At 39.0% G+C, this 21923-nt stretch overlaps 1 pseudogene; it reads left to right on the top strand.

The window, feature by feature from the left end:
• Positions 1-548: 548 nt before the first annotated feature.
• LOC121953656 overlaps positions 549-21923 on the top strand; it is a 45543-nt pseudogene continuing 24168 nt past the window's right edge.

Raw genomic sequence — 21923 nt, 5'->3', positions numbered from 1 at the left:
GCGTAGTCCACGCTTCTTTAGGAGTCTGGCAGCTTGTTATCAGATACAACTGTGGTGTACTTACATTCAGCACCAACATAGAGAATGCTTTCTCTCTCCGTTTTGTAAACTCAGCCTGTGCTGCTGCGTTAGCATCTCCGGGTAGCACGTCTTCCTCCGTTAGCATGCCCCACAGTCCTTTAGCCTTTAGCAAGTGCTCCATCTGAAACTTCCATGTTGCCCAATTCTCTGGTCCGCTTAGCCTGTCAATAAACAGCTTGTCTTCCATTTATTTGTATGGCACTTTTCATACAAAGAGTAACACAAAGTGCCTCACAGAGATTAAAAACAATAACAGAAATGAAAAACATCAAAGAAAATCAAGAAAAATACAGACAGCCTGACCCTCCCACCCCCACATATACGTACGCAACAAAACACACACATTCATGTAGATATTCCCACACATATTCGCAAAGGCACCCGAACACCCCCCCTCACCACCCACACACACGCACACACACACCAACACACACCAGCTGTTACTAAAGAGACATGGCTAGAGAGACATGGCTGAGAGACCTGAGGCGAGGGAGAAGCTACCTTTGGGGGCCAACCTCACTGAGAGAGGTCACGGTCCAGCACCGCCGGGGCGCCGCCACAGAGACCATCCCAACCCGGGCGGACAGGAGTGCCCGCACCAAGATGCCGAGCCCTCTAGCCACCCGGCCGAAACAGTCCACGGTACAGCACCCCCAATGGTGGACCAGAGACAACTCCCAGTCCGGTAGGCCCCGATGAGGAAACACTGGAGCTAAAAACTAACACAATAAAATAAGGTAAAGAACATAAAAGCTAAGAACATAAGGGACTAAAACAGTAAAATAAGACAAAGAATACAAGTGCACAGTAAAATAGTTTAAAGATTATAACCGCTAATAAATAAATAAATAAATAAATAAATAAATAAATGGGAGACTAAAACAGTGGAATAAGATAAAATAAAAAAGTAGAATAAATAAATAAATAAATAAATAGTTAGTTAGTTAGTTAGTTAGTTAAAAGCCTGATTGAAAAGATGGGTCTTGACTCTTTTTAAAAACCTCAACACTGTCTGTGATCCTGAGGTTCTCCGGCAGGCTGTTCCACAGACGGGGGCCATAGTAACTGAAAGCCGCCTCCCCATTTCTTTTAGAGCTAACTTGTGGTATGGTTAAAAGGCCAGTGCCGGAGGACCTCAGGATCCGCGAGGGTTGATAAGGTAAAAGCAGCTCAGTTAGGTAAGAAGGCCCAAGACCTTTGAGACACTTAAAAACAAGTAAAAGAACCTTAAAATCAATCCTGAAACGCACGGGGAGCCAATAAAGCAATTTTAAAACCGGTGTAATGTGCTCCCGCCCTCTGGTCCTCGTCAGCACTCGTGCGGCTGAGTTTTGCAATAGTTGTAAATTGGAAATGCTGTTTTTGGGAAGACCAGAGAGCAGGGCATTACAATAATCTAGACGACAAGCGATAAAAGCATGCATCAGTACCTCCGTGCTGGCCTGAGAGAGAAAAAACCAATTTTTGTTGTGTTTTTGATGTGTGGGATAAAAGTAAGCAGAGTCAAAAATCCCAGATTTATTACAGATTGTGATGTTCTAAAAGCCTGTAACTTTGGTAAAAGTTTGTCTTTCTGGCCTTCAGGACCGATGACTAAAACTTTAAAACTATTGATGAAAGTACTCTATATACCAACAACCTGCATATGTAGCGACCTGAAACATGTTATTCAAGTCAACATTTTCACATTTTTTGCTGATTTCATATTAGTGTGCCAAGTTAAATAATTTACTTTAATTAGGACAATAATTTAATTCATATTTTTGTGGTTAAATGGTTAAAAAAACCCATTATTAAACATTAAATTGTTGTACTTACCCTTTATATAGGGCACCGTCACTTTGAGAAGGAGAGTAACAGAGACGTGCTGTATTCAGGTTTAAGCAAAATATGCTTGTGCTGAACTGGGATTATTTTTGTTAATAAAAGTTGCATCTCAGCCCTTTTTCGTTCCAGAACACAAAAATCATACATCACAAGGAAGGAATCGAGGGTGATAGATACTTACACTGTACCCTACGCAAGTGGTCCACACCAGCATTTATACAAAAATTAAATCTACGTATATGGTAGCATATCTGTGTCACTGTGGTTACACCCCCAAAACACTAGTAGTAATAATGATTGTACAAAAGTACAAATTCTGCTTCATTTTAACCTGGAAAGTTCACAGACCAAATGCATGTCTTTTGCTAAACACATTTTCCCCACAAATTACTAACATTTTTAACAAAAGCATCTGACATTGTAGATTGTATTATTTAGCCTTGTGGCTAGCTAAGTTTTGTCCCATTCATATGAAGCTGGGGACAACAGAAACATTTATCAAGGTAGCATAACAAAATTTGGTTAATAGCAAAAAAGGTTAATAGATAAATTGTCTTATACCAGACAAGTTTTCTGTGCATATAGGCTACAACATGTTAGAACTGTCCTCATATGAGGCCAGGATTAATCACACAACTTGAAATGCTATTTTGTGGCTTTATTGTCTTCACAATTTGTTAATATGTATGAAAATTACATAAAATTACATGAAAATTTGGTTTCTACTGAGGGAAATTTTTCAGCTAACAAAAATAAACAGGGGGTCTGTTTTGCCACAACATGTAGTAATGTGTGGGGAGGTGCATGTCCAGCCTGGACTCATTCCAAACTCATCAAATACATCAACTCTGTCAGTGCTATCAGCATATGAGCGTGACACCAAAAGCCACCTTCAGCGCCCAACAGAAACACAGCTGGATGGCATCAGATAATGTATCTGGACAGAATCAGTGCCGTTGTTATTAGATACAACACACATGGGCAGCGTTGCCTGAGAACGTAACTAGGTGGATCCGGTCTAGTTCGTGTGAAATGCTGAAGGACAGTGTCAGGTAATGACACTGCTGGTAATCACGTAATTGGCGAAAGTGAAATGGATATATAGAGCAGGCGGGAGGGAAGGAGAATGAATCCCATAAACAACTGACCTTTGTGCAAGAGTCCGGAGTTTTCTTTTGTGTGGATATGTAGTTTTTTTTTTTTCTGCACCTTATCATGTGCCTCTTTTGCCTAAACCTAACTGTCTGTGACTTTGTTGCCTAATTCTAACCATTGTGATTGTCCGCGTTGGTTGCTGTTATGTGAACATAAGGACCGGGGACTGTCATCCCACCATATACACTTGTTGAAGTCAAGATAACAGCATCCCAGAGCTTTAACAGCTGACGCAGATCGATACCTAAAATGTCATAAGTAGACACAAAAGCTCACTGATAGAGCGGCACCATGTGATGAGTAAAGTCCGCTTAATGGGGGAGCTTGTGCACTCTAGATCGCTGTTTTTGTTTGGTTTTTTTTCAGTTTGCATCCAAAAAAACTGATAGTCTAGCCATGTATGGGAGTCCACTGAGGATGCTTATTTTGGTCATAGGTGAGAGATGTCTGATTTGACATTGTTTATTGAGAATTTTAATGAGTGAGAGTGTAACAGAGAGCTAAATATATATTCATTTAAAGAACTGGTTTCCTGTGCAAATCATGAAATAAGAAGTTATAGAATTCACAAAGACAACACCCAAGGGGGACTCCACCAAGAAATATGCACATTCCATGAAATATCTGTGAGACTGTATGAACATCTTTCAGAGTCCCCCATGTTCCTCTTGCATTGCCTCAGGTTAAACTTGCCTACATCTCTCTTATTAGCATTCATGACTATTTGCGAAAAGATAAATTGCATCATTTATCTCAAATCTCCCCACATTCCTATGCTTGTATGTGAAGATCTCCAAGGTCCACAGCCTCAGTCTTGTTTTAGAGACAGAAAAGCGATGTTTCGACATTACTGGCTAATTACAGTATGTTGATGTGGGGCTCCAGAGATTTGCATTGCCTTGTTAGACTGATAATTGCTTGTAACAACTCCCCGAGAGACAGGAGACATGTCACTGGATAAAAGAGTGCCTATTTGAAGTCTGGAGGTGAAATCCCTCTGCACGGCCTGTGCCTGAGGAATAATGGGCATTATAATTGTACCGCTTCATCAGTTTCTAGCTGATGGTTTTTGGCAATGAGAAAGGTCTAACATCGGAGAGGGGACTCTGATGACACAACCTTCCGGCTTTGATTACTCTGTGCACTGCCAGGATGTCTCTTTCCATTCAACCATCAAAACATTTGAGGTGATGAAACAAGAATATCTTTTTGGAACTAATATTATGACGTTCGTTGAGGGCGATGCCAGAGAAAGGTCATGAGGTCATAAAATGAAAATGTTTAGCCTCCAGGAGAATTGATGTGCACAGCAACTTACCAAATTATGAGACAACTTGTGTATGGCGCAGACATTTGTAGAATGGCACATGAGGAAATCGTATTGATTCCCAGACTGGAAAGAGTTAATCCTGTGGAAATCATGATAATCTTAATGACTATCAATGAATATACTGACCATCTGCTTACTGAAAGTTTATCTGGTGGCACTACAAGAAAGGTCAGAGAGTCCCCAAAAATGTGAGGGGCTCATCTTCAGGGGATAGTGAATATGCACAGTGACTACCCAACACATTCTCATCTCAACTCATCAAATATCGCCAGTTGGTCAGTGGCCATTCATGTTTACATACATACTAGGTATCCCCCTGCATCTGTCTTTGACATTCTGGGACAATGTGTCAGTTTATGCCTGTTACATGCATTGTGTTTTCAAACACTTTTGTTTTCACAGGAAATGTAGTATCTGGTCCATGCATAGTCTTTTTCAGTATAAATTTACCACATCTGTAAAATGCCTTATATTTACATTTATTTCCCTTATTTAAACATTCATATGGGAAGTAATCAACAGACTCCTGGGGAAAAGTCCAGTGTTTGTTGGACCCATCCACCATCCCTGCTGTCCACCCTGTAGGGCTTTACAGCTCCTTATATCACGTCCTTACTGGCACTTTAAACTGACGCTGTCCAACGGCCTATCATACCAATGCAAGAGGTGCTCACCTGGCTGTGTTATAAACTGACACCGCCTGGCCACGTATCATACCACTACGAAAGGTGCCTTTTTGCATTTGTGTCTGATGCCAAAATTACTGGCCAAGTGGTGTTTCTTGAGAATGAGAATGGGCTGGACAGGACAAACTATTACGAGGAGGGTGGAGACATATGGTGTACCCCCTGGGAAAACTGACTTTTTAAAATTGGCACCGTTATTTTTTTCTGAAAACAAGGCCACATTAAACTGTGAAATTGAGTAGATCATTTCACATTTGCTGATTTATGAACCTTCAGCCACTTGTATTTCAGATACTCTTAATCTTTTCTCTCTTCTGCTGCACACAGCCAAACATACAGATGTTTTGTGCTTATCCACAAAACACATCAAAAACTATTAAATTTTTTTAAAATCATAATGAGTAAAAGAATTTCAATAGTTAATCTTTATTAAAGATAATTTCAAATCACGTTTTCAATTCCATTGACAGCAAAAAACTGCATGGGACTAGCATAAAGCAGGCTTGTCTATAAAGGGGAGACTCATGGGTACCCCTAGAACCCATTTTTGTATAGTTGTATTGAGGTGAGAGGTCAAGGGAAAGGGTCATGCCATTTTTTCATTGCCAAAATTTAACACTGGATTCCCAGCCCATTCTCATTCCAAACTTGTCAAATAGCTCTGTCACTACGTCCAACCGGAACATGACTGTACAGCGTCAGAGTGTGGTTGTAATGAACTGATGGTGTTATTGTATGCTTGTGGACAGCCAGAAGGCAGTGTCCACATGCAAAGCACACAGGCAGCGTCACCTGAGAATGTGGCTAGATGGAGCCGGACGGTGTGAGCATGAAATTCTGAAGGACAATGCACTAATCGGGTAGGCATATGGGGAGCTGGATGGGTCCCACAAACCAGAGTCAGGATTTTGGTGTGAGAACATCATCATTATCATCAACCATTGTTTATTCAGGGAAAACTTATAACATACATATAACATGTAATACCAGTGTCATCACTGTAGCTTTAAAAGTCAGCCTAATACAGGAATGATGATTGGTGATTACTGCAATTAAAATGTGTTATGTGTGGACCTTAATCGCATTACGATAGATGCATTAACGATGACAGCCCTAATTGAAACATCCAACAGTCTCCCACAAAATAACATCTACAGTACTCTTTGCAGTACTGGATCTAAGCTAACTATAGGCTGGGGGAGATGGTTTACTCAGAAAAAGTAGAAGGCCTTGGCTTTGGCTTGAAAAGAACAAAACTCAAAGAATCAAATGTCTCGTATTACCAAAGACATCACTCTTCTTAGTTTCCTTCATGGTCCATTGGAGCGCACGGCATGCTGTCAGTGCATCTCAGTCTGGCCGTTCCTTGAACTATCCACCTGCCTGTAATTATCTCAATTCTGCATATCTGACATACAGTCATCTTTCTCATCAAGGGAACAGCCCATTAAGCTGTCCCCTCTATTTCTCCTCGCAGAATGACAGCATTTTCTTTCACACTTATGCTCATATAAATCCAGGGGAGTGTCCCATACAATAGGTTTCGCTTGAGGAATGATAATACACTGGCTTCAATTATCACGAGGGCTGACTGATAAGGGATGAAAGGCATCGTTCTGCTGATGAGAAACTCTTTACTGTTATAGCCCCGGCTTGGCGTGATTTGGCATGTATTGCTGATGTATGTATTGGATGTGAAATCCAACAATATGAGAAAATGAAACTGGATATGAGATTTAAATGAAAGTTAATTGTGTTTTCCTCCCTGTGACCCTTAGGATAGTAATGCTCCCTGGTTGCTGGCCAGATTTGGTGTGAATGTTCATTGTCCTCAGAGGATGACACACTATCAGGTCAGTTGTTTTCTATACTTAATTTCAATATTCTGTAAACAAAATCCATGAAAAGACCAAAATTAACAATATGTTATTCTTTATCCAAGCAGCAACCTTCGAGGCTAAGAAATGAAGTCAATGCAGTGCCAAAAAAACTTCCTCTAATGTCCATTTGAGGCTGGCTCCAAAACGGAGTAATCTCCCATAAACCCCCATTCGTGCCTTTGTTGCCTAATCCTAAATGTGCTTTTGTTGACGTCCTGGCATCGGTTGCCATGTGCTTTTGTTGCCTAAACGTAATCACATGCTTTTGCAGCATGCTTTTTCACTTTTTTTTGGCCTTAGCAATGTTGACACAATTCATGTCTCCATCAGAAAAGACATTTTTCGCCACAATTTTCAATACGAAGAGGATGCAAGGTCTCTAATAGCATGCTCCATGAAAATGTGCCTACAAATTAATAATTAGATTTAGCATCCAACAATGATTGTGTCAAGGTAGAGAGAACATACTTGTGAAGCAGAAACCAGTGTGATGTGATGTGGAGCCTGTTACAGAGCACCAGGTCTGGATTATGAACCATGTAATTATGTCCACAGGGAGGGAAACCTGCTCTGATTAAAAGGAATAGAATATGAGTCTCTCCTATGCCAGATGAAGCTCCAAACAATTCAGCTGTATTGAAATGTATACGTAGACCTTGAAAAACAGTAAAAAACAAAACAAAAAAAAAAACACAGAATATTAAGATGCTTTTAATAATCAAAGTAGAGAAAGTTCTAGAGATAGAAAAACATTGCTGGATTTTGTGGTCTCAGCATCACCATGATGAATGATGTCATGTATGGCTCATGTGAGACACAATCTGTGTGTCGTTCCTATATTTTGCTGATGAAAAATGCCAGTCTGTATTCACCTCATGTGATTTATTGCAGGTAATAAAGGATCTTAATGTTTGCTGAATCACAAGAGATCCAAGCAGCATTTTAATAATGAATCCACTTAAGCTGGAGCATACTCTTTATCAGCAGCTGCAAGAGACTCACCCACAGCCCCTCTCTACCGCCTCCCCACTGCCCTTTTGTCTTTACATTTCATCTCTAATGATCCTGAACAGTTTATTTACTCTAAATGCTTAATAAGATGGAATGCATCACTGATGAATATTAATGCAAGGGCATAATTGGGTCCTACTTTGTTGAGAAAAATGTTAGTGGAATGCAGGTCATTAGAAAGAAATAATTATGCGTTAGGGTCTCTGATGTCAGCTATGTAAGTAGTCAAAGAAAAACATTACAATATGTTCAATGTAGTGCGATGATAGCCTGTCTGACTATAGATAAAAGATTATATCAAGCATGAATAAATTTCTATAATTTATATTAATAAAAAAATAAAGTGCTGGTTAAAGTACTCAAGGGACCCTGAATTATCTGTTGATAAGTGTGGATGAGATAAATGCATCTGAGCAACTTGTTATGAGTTCATAGTCAGAAATAACTTCTAAATCAGGCTTTTTTCATGCACTGTTTGTACCTTTTCCTACAAAAAGGAATGCACCAGAATCTGTACATCTCCTCTGTAATGTTAAAACACAAATTTGTGCATAACTAATGTATTTTGGAAGACCATGTGACCAATGCTCTGGCGGTAGTAAAGAAGAAAGCGATCTCAAGCAGTCCACACTGGTGTTTGGAACTGTCTTGAGTTATGTATATATATTTATTTATTTTTCTTATAAAAAAATTGAATAGGCCATGCCTAACTGGAAGACCCTGAATGTATACATTTAAAGACAGAGAATAAAACACACTTTAAACCAATTAAATGGTTTATTAAAATGACAATATAATTTTAAAAAAAGTGATGCAGTGTACAGGTACATTTACACAAGTACTGTAATTCAGTCTTCAAATAAAATACCATCTAATTTTGTGTTAAACCGCTCAGTGACTGCGTCTCGCACAATATAGCACGGCCTCCTACTCTCCTGTTCTTCATCAGCAGCGCAGATAATACATCCATGATGCTATCTTCTTTGCATCCTTCTTCTTCATATAACCTGTAAACGGCAGATAAATTTGCCTAATTTTTACCGAACAACAATTCCAACAAAAAAAAACACTCCATAAAACTAAACAAATTGGCTTGAAATACTCCCAAAATGTACTCACTGATCGCTCTCTATTTTCACCCGATATTCTTTCCATTTCTACCACACTCTCCAACTTCAGATGCTTAGAACATGTGATTTACTGTCCACCATGACTCTTGTGCATGCTACTGCAGAGATGCCTATTGCGGTTGTGGACCTCAGCTATGTCTGCAGCCAGGTGCCTCTAGGTTAGTGTGGTGGCTGGGTCACAAAAAACTGGACTTTCCCTTTCCCTGGAGCTGGCACAGGAATATATAGTCTGGCACAAGGAGCCACAAAGCCAGTGAAAAAAGCAGCGGTTCAGCAGAGACAATCTTCAGTCACTAAAACTATAAAGATTTAGTCATCTAGTCTGTCTTTCATCGAACATGCCGGTCTGTTTACCTACTAGCTTATTTTGATGAGTTAAAAAAAATATTGAAACAGAGGCAAGATTCTGGTGCCTAAAATGTGCACATATTTATGACACGAGGCAAATCTTTTTGACCCTGCACCTTCTAAAAAGTTTGTTTACTCCTTTCGTTTCTTTGTCTTTTCCATTTGTTTTTTCCCTACAGTTCCCCTCATAATCTCAGACACATTTTATTCCTCCTCTCCATTTCTTCCCCCTTTTTCCCCCAGGGCTCGTAAGTGCTCCATGTCCAATTATCATAGGTCATGCAGGCAGCTTTTCCCCCTCTGTCCCTTCCTAGACTTTCATCAGGAGTGAGTGACAGCCTGAAACATGACAACAGCTCAGAGGGAAGCTCCGAGCATATCACTGAGCAACACACTGACTGGGACCCTGCTCTCTGTTGCTGCCACAGTGTCCACATAGCTGCAGGAGGTAATGCTTCCTGTCCGTAGGGGTTGATAGGCCATGTCCACAACTTCAATTGGGTCTGTCCATCCCAGTGTCTAGTGGTGAGAAAACGTGCGTGAGCACATGTTCTGTGGAAAGCCTGATATAGATATAACTTCACATGGTGCCAGTGGACTAGAGAGGAGTGCTGTGATGCGGGCTTTAGAAATGCAGAGGTCCAAAACTGAGATGGTTGTATAATCTCATGAAAAAACATCAGTTTTTATTTTTATTTTTATTTTTTTATAGCACAATTTCATTTTTTTCTTCCAACTATTATGGTTTACTGACTTAAATAACCTTTTAGCTTAAGTTGTAAATATTTTAGCAGTATGAAGCATTTGAAGATACTCTAAGAAGTGACATCAACATAAGCAAAAACACCAATGTAAGCACTGGACAATTTCCATTGCAGAGTTCAAAGAGTTTTAAAGTCTCATAATCTTAAATTTGTGCCCCCTCACTAAACGAACACTAGTCTTTTAAAAGTTTCCTTTTTCTACACTCCCTTTCGTTTGTGTCACTAGGTCTTTTGATGTAAAGAAAGCTAGGGACCACAGTCACATTAGCCAATATCCAAGAGCCCCTGGTCTCACCATAACAGAAACCATAGAACGAGAAAAGCCCACAGTGGACAGTCTGGGGTGCACCACAACGGACCAACAAAAAGTATAGACATAGTTAAAAAAATTCAACTAATTATTTCAAATGATACATTAAGTGTGGGTGTATTTTGCTAGTTGAAGGCACAGCTGTGAGAAATTATTGTCAATAGCCATGTACAAAAGGCTCTGATCCTGCTCCGACACTGAATGTAAAGACTGACACAAATCCATTGTGATCAGTTAGGATTGTTTATTCCTGTTTTGCACTGTGTGGCACTTACCTGTTGCTGTGAGGTAGTGATAAGCGTGGACGGCAGTGGTGATGTCATCACATAAGTCTGCACTGTTCTCACATGTGCTCGTTAGATGGCGGCTCTGCCCATTTCCTGAGTGGGCCTCAGACGTGCCTGAGTGACTGAAGCAAGTTGTGAGTTTTATTATCTGTTAGCTGTCGTCTGAGAGGAGCTTATCGTTGGTGTGGGTTCGTGAATGTAACTGTTAGTTACCAGACATAACTTGCTTGATCTGAGTTTTTACCTGTTTGTATTGAAGCAAACAAACAAAACCATTTATTCCTGGTTCTTAGGCGAACTTTATGGTGTATTTGTACTGTAAATATTTTTAACTGAAGATTTCACTTGTAAATTAGCTGACCGTATGCTAAAATGCTAACAGGAGCCTTTAATTAGATACCAGATGGGGTTTTGTGTTATTTGCTCCCATTTTAAGTTACTTTGTAGGCTGTTTTTCTGTTTAAAGGACTGCTGTTTGTGTAATATTATTTTATATTATTGTGTATTTATTGTTGTCATTTCTCTGTTGACAGAAACCATACACTTTAAATACAGTCAAGCTTAACCATATTTCCTGCTTATCATTTGTTCTCCTCATTCCTGTGCCAAGCCCACACTCCTCTCAAAACACATCCCAGATGAAATCAGTGTTCTGGCCAACACCCCAGCTTGAGAGCGGTGTTAAACGTAACCTGTGCCTTACAGTCCCATACCTTGGCTCTCCCATACAGGCCATGAGCAAAGAGCAAGAGTTTTTGTTTTAATTGTATATCATTAATTCCAATGGGTAGCACATCGCAACTGTAAAATATGTTACACCATATTTACTGTAAGAGAGATCAACATAATGTTTGCAGGATTCATCCTCTGAAAACCATAAATATCCACAGCAAGACCAAAATTACATCACCAAAATCCCCATCACTATCCAGCGGAAGCAGCTAAAATAAAAGACAGAAAGTAAGTACTCTTTCTTTCTCACTGGTGGGAAAAGGCACAGATACATAGGTGTGTGGTGGGAAAGAAGAATCAAGCCAGAGGGAAGAACAGAAAAAGACAAATGAGAGGTATGCCACATAATGCCGAGCTCTATTTCATCATACAGGTGTATTCAGTGTCACCAGCTCACAGCTGAAACCCCTGTGAATCATCTTCTACTTTGAGAAATAGGCCATCACTCTCCAGACTACACTCCCTCATCTCCAAAGACGACACATCACTCACCTGCACTTTGTTTGGAGATTATGGGACCAATTACTATACTGCAGTGACTTATTAGGGTCAGTTATGGAGAGTGTAAGAAATGTTTTTTCTCACAAATCTGACCGGCAAACATTCCCTGATGAATGCAGCTTTATACCTTAGTTACCTCAAAGAGCAAAATGTTCGTCCAGCACCGCAACAGCTCTTAACAAGTAGGCTGGAGTGGAAAACAAACCTCCCTCAAGTGCGCAGCTGTAAAAGGCTTAAACTAGCATAAAACAATAATGTAATAATAGAACATATAGATAAAAGTGTATTAAACATATCTAATCTGATGTTTAATGAGGAATCTGGTATTTCTTTGCATTCTTTTAATTACACAGGGAGAAAGAGATGTGTGGGCTGTTATGTCAAGTGTCTGAAATTACAAGAACAAAGTGTGTGGGATAGAATATCAACATTTTTTTTTATTCTGTAAACACACTAACTTTAAATTAGTATCATAATACAGACATACAAAAAAAAACCCAAAACACATGGTATGCCTTGAATTCTATTAAAACAGCAGTTAACTGAAACAATCAAAACACATAATTCACATCTAAAATGGGGAAGAGCTATTGTCGAAGCTATTTTTTTACAGACTGCCAAAAAGAGAAGAAAAGAGAGAAAAATGGATCGCTGCAATTTGCAGGAAAAACTGGAATCTAGGCACTGATACGTGGAAGTACAAAGTAAAAGTAAATTATACATAAATTTACATGTGTCAACACACTGGATAGCGTAAATGGGCTTATTATCTGATGGTTATTTGATATGATATTTTACATTTTCTGAGTTTTGTGATCACTTTTGCTTTTGCAAGGGTTTAGTGACATTTCATGTAGGAGTTTTGCAGGATGGGTTCGGTTTGGTGATATTAATTGTTTTTGCTCATGCCGACATGCAGGACAGCTTTCTGTCCATCTTTCAATCCAGCAACACTGTAGATGAATTAAATAAGTCTACAGTCTTCCTCAAAAGCAAAGTGTTTCCATCAAGTCAGTAAGGTCAACAAGGTCTCTCCTTCAGGAATCGATCACAGGAATAATACTATCAGGATACAAGCTGAACACAAAACCACTAATTTGTGTAATGTTCAATTCTCCAGGTATGTTAGCTTTAGGGATTGATTTGTCTTTATCAGCTCTAGTTTGGAACTTTTAATCTGTAGGGCATTTGTTTGGTTCTTATTTTTTCATGTTTTAAGTACAAAGCTTTATCTTGCTATTCACTTTCGCCTGTGTCCGTAGTATTCTAAAATACTAGAATGTTTTACTCAAGTAAAAGTAAAATCACCTATTTAAAATTAGACTCAAAAAGCCAAGAAATAGGTCAGCACTGAGTAAACATTACTGTTACATTTATGTAAAGGGGCCGGGCTAGCTGATGATAATATTACATCATAGTACCATCCATCCAACTTCAAATCTATCAAAATATCAACAAATACATCAGTGAAACAACATCGCGTCTCAGAGCCATGATGTCCAAACCAGCAAGAATTTCAACGAGATAACTGCAGGGTCCAAGCAGATTTTGGAACATTTGGATCGGGAGTTCATCCCATGTCTATATATTTGTACACAAATTGTGCTACTGCAAAGTGTCAAAACTAATCCTGCAAAATGCAAAGATTCAGAACAAGTGCAGGATAACAAAAGAAGGCACACATTAATGTTTTATAAAACTATTCATTACTATTTTCTAATTCATCTGGGCTACAATAACAGAGTTTCATGATTTTTAGGTTCCAAATTACAGTTTGCATCTCCCGAGATACATTGTCCATTTAGGGTATAAATTCAACACTTTCCCCTTTATTGAATAGTTCATGTGCCAACTTTTTAAAAAATTAAATAAACAGTTGATTAGCTCCTTAACTTCTTGTTTTGCATACAAAATCTTAAAAATTTTTTTTAAAAAAAACTAAAGTGAAGGTACTCTAGAACATATGCTTTGCTCTATGGTGGAAAACCCATTTGTGCATCAAACACTTTATGATAATTGGAAAAGGGAATTTAATGCTGACACATTCCCTCTTACCTGTGATGCTTCCATTCAGCTTCTTAGTATCATCGGTAAAAAGGCGACAATAAATACATTATTATTTGTGCAAAGCTAAAACATGACAGCCTTAAGGAAGCCAAAGCCAGATGGATGTAGTCTAATATACCAGCAATTAAAATTTTTCTTGATTATGGTCTATTTGAACGATAAGGATGAGTTAATCATTAGGTATTTGTCACAGTGACAGCGAGGGAGTACATGGAATCGATAACTTTGTCACATGATTCTGAATCGTAGCTCACTTCACGAAGGACTGTTGGTGGCGTTGGTTGGTTATGCTGGTAGCTAAAGTAGGATTCATGGTTTAAAGCTTCCCATTGAAGTTGATAATGAAACAAAGACAAGCAGTATGTGTCATGTCTGGGTACTCCTGAATGATTTGAATTCTATTTGCATAAGTTGTATGGTTTAATGCTGCCTATCACCCACTTCAGCATTGAAAGCCAGAGGCAATCTGTCTTAGCCAAATCCTCAAACTGTCGTCTTGGAAATGCTAAATGAGTTCACTCCGTCATTAAGTCACATGTCTTATAACAACAAACATTTGACCTAATTATGTCCACAGTGGAAAAACATGTAAATATGCTTAGCCATGGAAACAAATTCCGCAGCTCTTTGTCTCGGTTATGCAATGGCACCGAAGCATTGCTACAGCTGAGCGAGATGGCTTTGGTTATCGACGCTCAGCTCTTCCTCGCCTCCAAACATACTGATTGAGAAAGGATTAGCATGCCTCAGTGCATCCCCTGAGCCTGTGAAAAGACACTGTTGGGGATTTGAGGATTTGCTAATAGCAGGGCCACATCCTGCACAAACAATTAACCAGGGAGAAGGAAAAAAACAAGTCATAAGGAAATTACCACTGAGTTGGGAGCAATCCTTAGCAGCAAGTTTTAAAGTCAGAGGGAGTTCAGAGCACAAAGTTATTTTTCTGTCTCAAAAAGGCTGAGCAACGATTATTGATGATTCTTTGAACAAAGGCTTGATACAAAAAATACAATTAGGACAGAGGAATCCATGCAGGGGTAGACAGCATTATAAAATGTTTAAGGCTGGCAGATCTGCTCTGCATGAGGAGGCATGTTGGTATTGGGATTATATTGTAGGTGCTTATTTTTAAGTAATAAAAGCACATGGCAACCGATGCCGATATGTCAACAAAGCACATGCTGGCACAGATGGTTACGATTAGACAACTAAGTTATGGATGGTTAAGATTAGGGGAAGGAAGCACACAGTAAGGTGAAGAAAAAAAAACATCATTCAGACAGGAAGCGAAGTCAGACTCCTGCATGAAAGTCCAGAGTTTGTTAGACCCATCCACTGGACCTCCGCCCACCCTACAGGTGCCCTCACATGCCTTATGTTACCTTGTTACCGGCAGTGTTTCAACCTGGTGCCATCCTGCCTGGTATCATTTGGATGCAACAGGTTCAGTCCTGGCACGTTCTCAAGCTGCCTGTCCGCATATCATGCTGCCATGGCAGGGGCTATCCAGCTGTCCACTGGCATATAATAACAGCGCAAACGGTTTCACTGGGCTGCATTGCTCAGCTGTTGCTATCCAGTGGTGTATCATGCCAACACAGAGGGTGGATTTTATGACAGATCTTACACTGAAAGCCCTGCAAAAGTGGCAGTATTTCATAACTTCCCTCTTGCCCAACATATTTTCATTCCTAACTTGTCAAAAACATCTGCTTGATCCATAGTCCTTACACTTCAGTGATTTTCACGGTACCCATAGCATCAGTTTTGGATGATATGTCAGTTTCAGCTTGTTACATGCATAGTGTCTTTCCTAAATAAATGTACATGTTCACAGAGAATGTAGGATTCATCCAATATTGTAGGACAGTACAGACATGCCCCTACTAATATTTTGGGAGGAACTGTCCTTACCAGTATTTGAGTGAGCTCTTTTGCATAATCCTCATTCTAACATTTCTGTGTACAAAAATACTGGACCAGTGGCATCTTGTCATGATTCAGTAACCGATAATGCATTTTATTTTATTATATGGCACCATTGCGTATAATGCCTAACCAGGAGTGTTTTCTGTTCGGTATTCCATGTCCAATAAAGAGCAGCACAAAAACACTTAGACTGAATGAGCTGCTTGAAACCCAACAAAATATACACTGAACAGCGTGTTGCATTACGGAGGCACATTGTGGTGGGGTTTAATTCAGTTTCACTCAGAGGGCCTTTATTGGTAAAGTTTACACCGCCAAAGCAAGTAGGAAACAAGGATAGGAATCTAGACCTTAGCAAGGTGGCTTTTTGTCTTTCAAAAACATGGGTAAGAGGCAATAAGCAACTTAAGAAGAAATGACCCAAAATTTAGGGGAAAAAATTACCTGTAAAAAGTGTTTAAAAATGCTAAGAATTCTATAACATGGTTTTAAATATATAATCATGATAAATATTCAGATATATTTTTGGACATTTTTTCCTAACTTCTATAATTTTCCAAATATATGAATTTCTGGCAATTTGTGGAACAGTCCATTGCCTTTTTACCTTTGTCTTCAAAAGACAGAAAACCAATTTGCACAGATTTTGAGGGTTTAAATACTTGTGAAGGTGTCTAAGGAAGCACAGGAAAAAGGATGTCAGTCCAAGTTTCAAATGGTTAAAATGACATCATGCGTTCAGTTACCACTCAGTTTTTGGTTAAAGTCACTCACATCCACTTAAATCAACCAGTGAAAATCTTTTTCTACCATTTGTTGCCCCGCTTCATAATAATAATAATAATAATAATAACTTTATTTATGTAGCACCTTTTGAAACACAGTTAAAAAGGGTTAAACAAAAAATTAAAAAAAAAAAACAGTAACAAAGCTAAAAACATGTACCAGATCTAAAACAAGGTCAAATACTGATATGATTCCTTTGTGAATCAATGTCTTGATGATGCAACAAACAGGTTTATGTGCATGAAAGAATTCACAGCATGCAGTTAATGATACAAGAGCTCCAATAAAAAAGATTTACAGTGAAACCACATCTCTAGATCAACAAGCCCTCTATGAGGCATGAAAACACAAAATATTTCACCATTTCATGATGCTGTTCATAAAAAGCAGGCTTTATGTGCAGCTGAGTGTGCGCCAATTATGATTACATTGAGATTTAGTGGGTCGCCTGTGATCCACTGACATGGAAGAGACATAGAGTAAACAACACAGCCCAACAATGCCTGGGGAAACGGATGGATTTCAGCATCTACAGGGTGATACAGACAGGGACTGGGCTAAAGCAGCACTTTGGTACACTCAGTCAAATTATCAGCAAAATAATGTGTTGAATCTGCAGCATGTATGCTTTTCACACAGACACCTTGAGTTGTGCATTCATATTTTTATCACTGCTCTGTGAGAGGTCTGTGTTCACATTGTTAACAGAAATCTTTATCTGATGATCCCTTTGTGTGGTTCAAATATTCAGAATCTTTTATTAGTGGAAATTACTGAGATGGAAATGGGTATGGGCATTGCTCACCTTTGGTATCGGCTAACAGCCAAGAAGAACTTGGTTGTTTTATTTTGTTGTCTTATTTGCTAATTCAGTCTGGTCTGGGGCATTCCTGCTCAGTGGTTGATGCAGCTATATTCTCTGTATATGGGCTTGCCCCCTTAATAGTTGACCCTGGTACCAACCCGCTACCACGACCCTGTTACTGCTGCTTTAGTTTCATTGTATGTGTCACTGTTCGTATGTTGTTGTGATTGTTTTTCGCTTGTTTTGTTGTCACTTAAATTCTGAATAAAGAATAGATGGAAATTACCTTGTTAATTCCAAGAAATTTTGTATTTCCAGCAGTATGTTCAAACTGTTACGTTCAAGTCAGGAAATAATTAGGCCTTTTTTAGTATAGTTAATGAGATTAATAGCTCAGCAGCCAGCTATTTGCAACAAAGGTCACATCATAACTGGATCGGCATCCCGGATCATAAACGGCTGACGTCGAAAGATACCGAGAGTGTAATATTTAGACTCAGAAGTCCACTGTAAAGCAGCAACATGTGATGACTTGAGATAAGAACATGTTGGACTTATTGATATTTTACGTTCCCCTTTCTGCACAACTGTAAATAAACTCAAAGACAAATTTGCAGTGCATGTTAGTAAATGAAATATTTCACGAAGCACACTGGATTCCCAAAGCCAAAACCTAAAACAACATAAGTAGGCGCAGAAGGTTACTGACAGCGAGACCAAGTGACAAGTTGGGATGAGAATGTGTTGGGCCAGCAGTGTAGCTTGAGGATTCTGTGTTATACATTTGTATTTACATGTACTAAAAAACGTCTAGCCCCTATTCTCAAAACCGCCTTACAGCTCTGTTATGATGCTACTTGGTTCTTGTTTACAAACCCTGTACATACTTATAGAATTGTTTTACTCTGATATTATGAGTTCTGAGAATGAGGTTACACTGTTAACATCCATCCCATTTTACAGGCCGACTTACTGTAATTTTTAACTACTATACTAATAGTGCTCTGTGGGATGAGTTACTATTACTGACACTGTTTATAAAGCCATAAAACCAAAACATTTTAGATGATACGTATAAACTTCTCTGTTGTATGCCACCTGTCTGATCCATGGATGGATTCCTAAATGGTCCTACTGGGCACAAGCTCAGGGGTCAAAAGTGTAAGTGGCCCCCTCTGGCCTTCACCTGAAAAATGTCACTCAAATTAACATGTATCGACAGGCAGAGTCTCAAAAGGACCACAAAGCGATGCAAACAATCAGCAAAGAAAAAGTTAATAAGTACAAAAGGGGGCAAAACAAACCATAAAGGGACATTAAATATCAGACATAAAACCAGCACAAAGAGACACAAAACAACCATGAAGAGAAGGAGTACATTCAAAAAGGGGCAAAACAAACACAAGACGCTCATAATAACTACAAATAGGGGGAAAAAATGCAAAGGCTAAACACTACCACAAAGAGACACAGAATAGCTAATAAAAAGGGCATATTTGTGCCCAGGGGCCCCGTGTATCATAATCCACTGATGATGGATAAGTGATCATTTAAGTGCTCATTTAATAATCCATGAATGCAATGTTGCTGTTCTCAGATTTCAATGATAACTTTCATGTGCCCATTGTTATGAAACTGATTAAAATAATGACTTCAACAATAAGACCATGGTTGCTTTAGAAAAAAATCAATTGTTCATATACAAATGCAGTGAAAACTCAAATGATCAATCAGTTCCTGTGTTGAATTTCTGTCACCATCTTTGCCATCAGGTCCAGTTTACTCTGCACAGCACACACATCACAGTGATGACTGCACAGCACTCTGTCAGGGACAAGTGGACGCCACTGCACCATTTTTGGCAAAGTCATCCCACAGCTTCATTTGTCAACATGTCCTAATAAACAAGATGGGCTCTGCGGGTAATTCCTTCAGTGTAATATTTAAGTCATTAGGCTGAAATGCCACTTTTCACTTTTCTTGTCACTTCCTCATTTCCTCATTTGTTGTGATGTCTCTGTGCACTTTATTATTTTACCCTCAGTCAGAGAATTGATGCCTGCTGGTGGAGGTTTCAAACAACAAGTTGATGACGGTGAGACAATTATTGTTCTGCTGTTGATCCCACTGAGGAATTTTATAAGATCCATCACCAGGTTTAAGGCTGCATCTTCATTTGTTTACTGACAGCAACTATCTAAAAGCCAAATTACTCAAAGCACATTAACTTGTACAATATTTACCAGAAAAAATCAGCAAGTATTACATTCTGATTGTCACTTCAACATGATCCCAAGTTTATAAAATGCTTTTATTGTGTCAGTTCTTTCATGTCACATTTGTATTTTTTCTAATATTTAACATTGTTTACAAAAACAAAATCATGCCCCTAAAATTATGTCACACACCACACAAAGTTTATGTTTTCACAACTGTTGACTGGACAGTCATTTTTGGGGGATATTCCCTTTATTCGATAGGACTGATAGTGTGAAAGGGGGAGAGAGAGGGGACAACATGCAGCAAAGGGACTAGGATGGAACTGAACCCACAGCCACAGCAGCGAGGACACAGCCTTTAAGAATGGGGCACCCGCTCTAACAGGTAAGCTAGTGGGTGCCCCCACCGAACTGTTACTAAAAAAACATCTTAAACTTCTAAGGGGCCGTTTACATGGCAATGGTTCTTGCAAGAAACATGAAACTTTTGTTTACCCTTTCGGTCACACAACAACGGTATTTTGGAGTACTGAAAATGCAGACTTTTCAAACTGGGTTCCAGAGTGTAATCGTTTGAAAACACCACCCCTCCTGTCGCCATCAAACACTGGCAATGCACATATCCCATAGACTGTATCTAAAGATGGACAACACACCTTCTTTTACCCCTGTTAGACTCTCTAAAAATCCTACTGGTTTTATTACATCACTGGTTCTCATCTACAGAGCATCGGGGACCTTGGTGAAGTGAGGTGTCTGCACAGAGCCCAAAGGATACTGAAGGACAGCAGCCACCCCAGCCACAGTCTGGTCACCCTGCTGCCATCTGGAAAAAGATACAGAAGTATCCGCTGCAACTACTCCTTCAACGCCAAAAAGATGTAGCAGGATTTAGGGACTAATTTAGTTTTCTTTTTTTCTTAAAAAAAATCAAAAATAAATCTACCTTGCACTTTGCTGATTGGCCTCTATAAGTGGTCTACAGCTTGGCAAGCATCTGGTGTCATGCCATCCACCAACCCCTCCACCTGCAGATGACAAAGTCAGCTCATACTATGTCAGTTTTGAAATGTGGATATGATACATATGACACTTGCAAATGGAACATATTTGTAAGACTTCTCACTGTTTTTTACAGACAACATCACATCACCTCAATCCTGACTTCTCTACACTGGCTTCCTGTTCATTTTAGAACTGATTTTAAGATTTTACTGATCACTTTTAAAACTCGTCTGGGTCTGGCCCCAAGCTCCAGAACAGAACTGTTGACCCATATGAGCCAGTTCTCAGCCTCAGGTCCTCAGGTGGGGCCCTTCTGGCTGTTCCAAATTCTGGGCTTCAAAATTTAGGTGAATGTGCTTTTGCCGTCAGTACCCTTGGCTTTGGAACAACCTACCTGAGGCGATAAGGCTGCAGAATAAGTGACTTCTTTTTAATCACTTCTTCAATTCATAGACTCGCTTTTATGTGATGTTGTCTTTTTATTTCTTTTATTTCCTTTTGTTTATTTTTATTTATTTTTCCCTATTTTAATGATGTTACATTTATTTTATTTCCTTTTATTTGTGGTTTTATTGCTTTTAGTGCTTTTGTTGGCTTTGGTTTATTTGTTTGGATTATTTTATATTGACATTATGCATCTTGCATCTTGCATTATATGTCCTCTGGCTTTAATTTTAATTTTATTCAAACTCTACCCTAGTTTTGTCTTGCTTGTGCTCACTAGGACTCTTTGGCTTTCTGTTGTTGTATTGCCTTCTATAGATCCCATGTTGCTTTGTTTGTCAAAGCACTTTGTAAACTCTGTTTTTAAATGTGCTATTGAAATAAAGCTTTTATTTATTTTTATTTTATTATTTTATTTGTGGTTTGCAGAAATGTGCAATGCCAAATTTTTTCTCTGGTTACTGCACTGTTATTTTCTCCAGCTGTACGACTGTTTTAATTAATTATCACATCAAAAATGTTGCATAGGACATGACTGTCTTTGCTGTCACTGCATGCTCTCAGTTTCTTTTGAAATTACAATTTTAAAGGATAATTCAGAAGCTACTGTTCTATGTTTTCTGGAT

This window comes from Plectropomus leopardus, chromosome 14 (genome assembly GCF_008729295.1).
Source record: "Plectropomus leopardus isolate mb chromosome 14, YSFRI_Pleo_2.0, whole genome shotgun sequence".
NCBI lineage: Eukaryota > Metazoa > Chordata > Actinopteri > Perciformes > Serranidae > Plectropomus > Plectropomus leopardus.
Note: the sequence above shows the minus strand (reverse complement) of the source record. Positions and strands in the feature narration are given on the sequence as shown.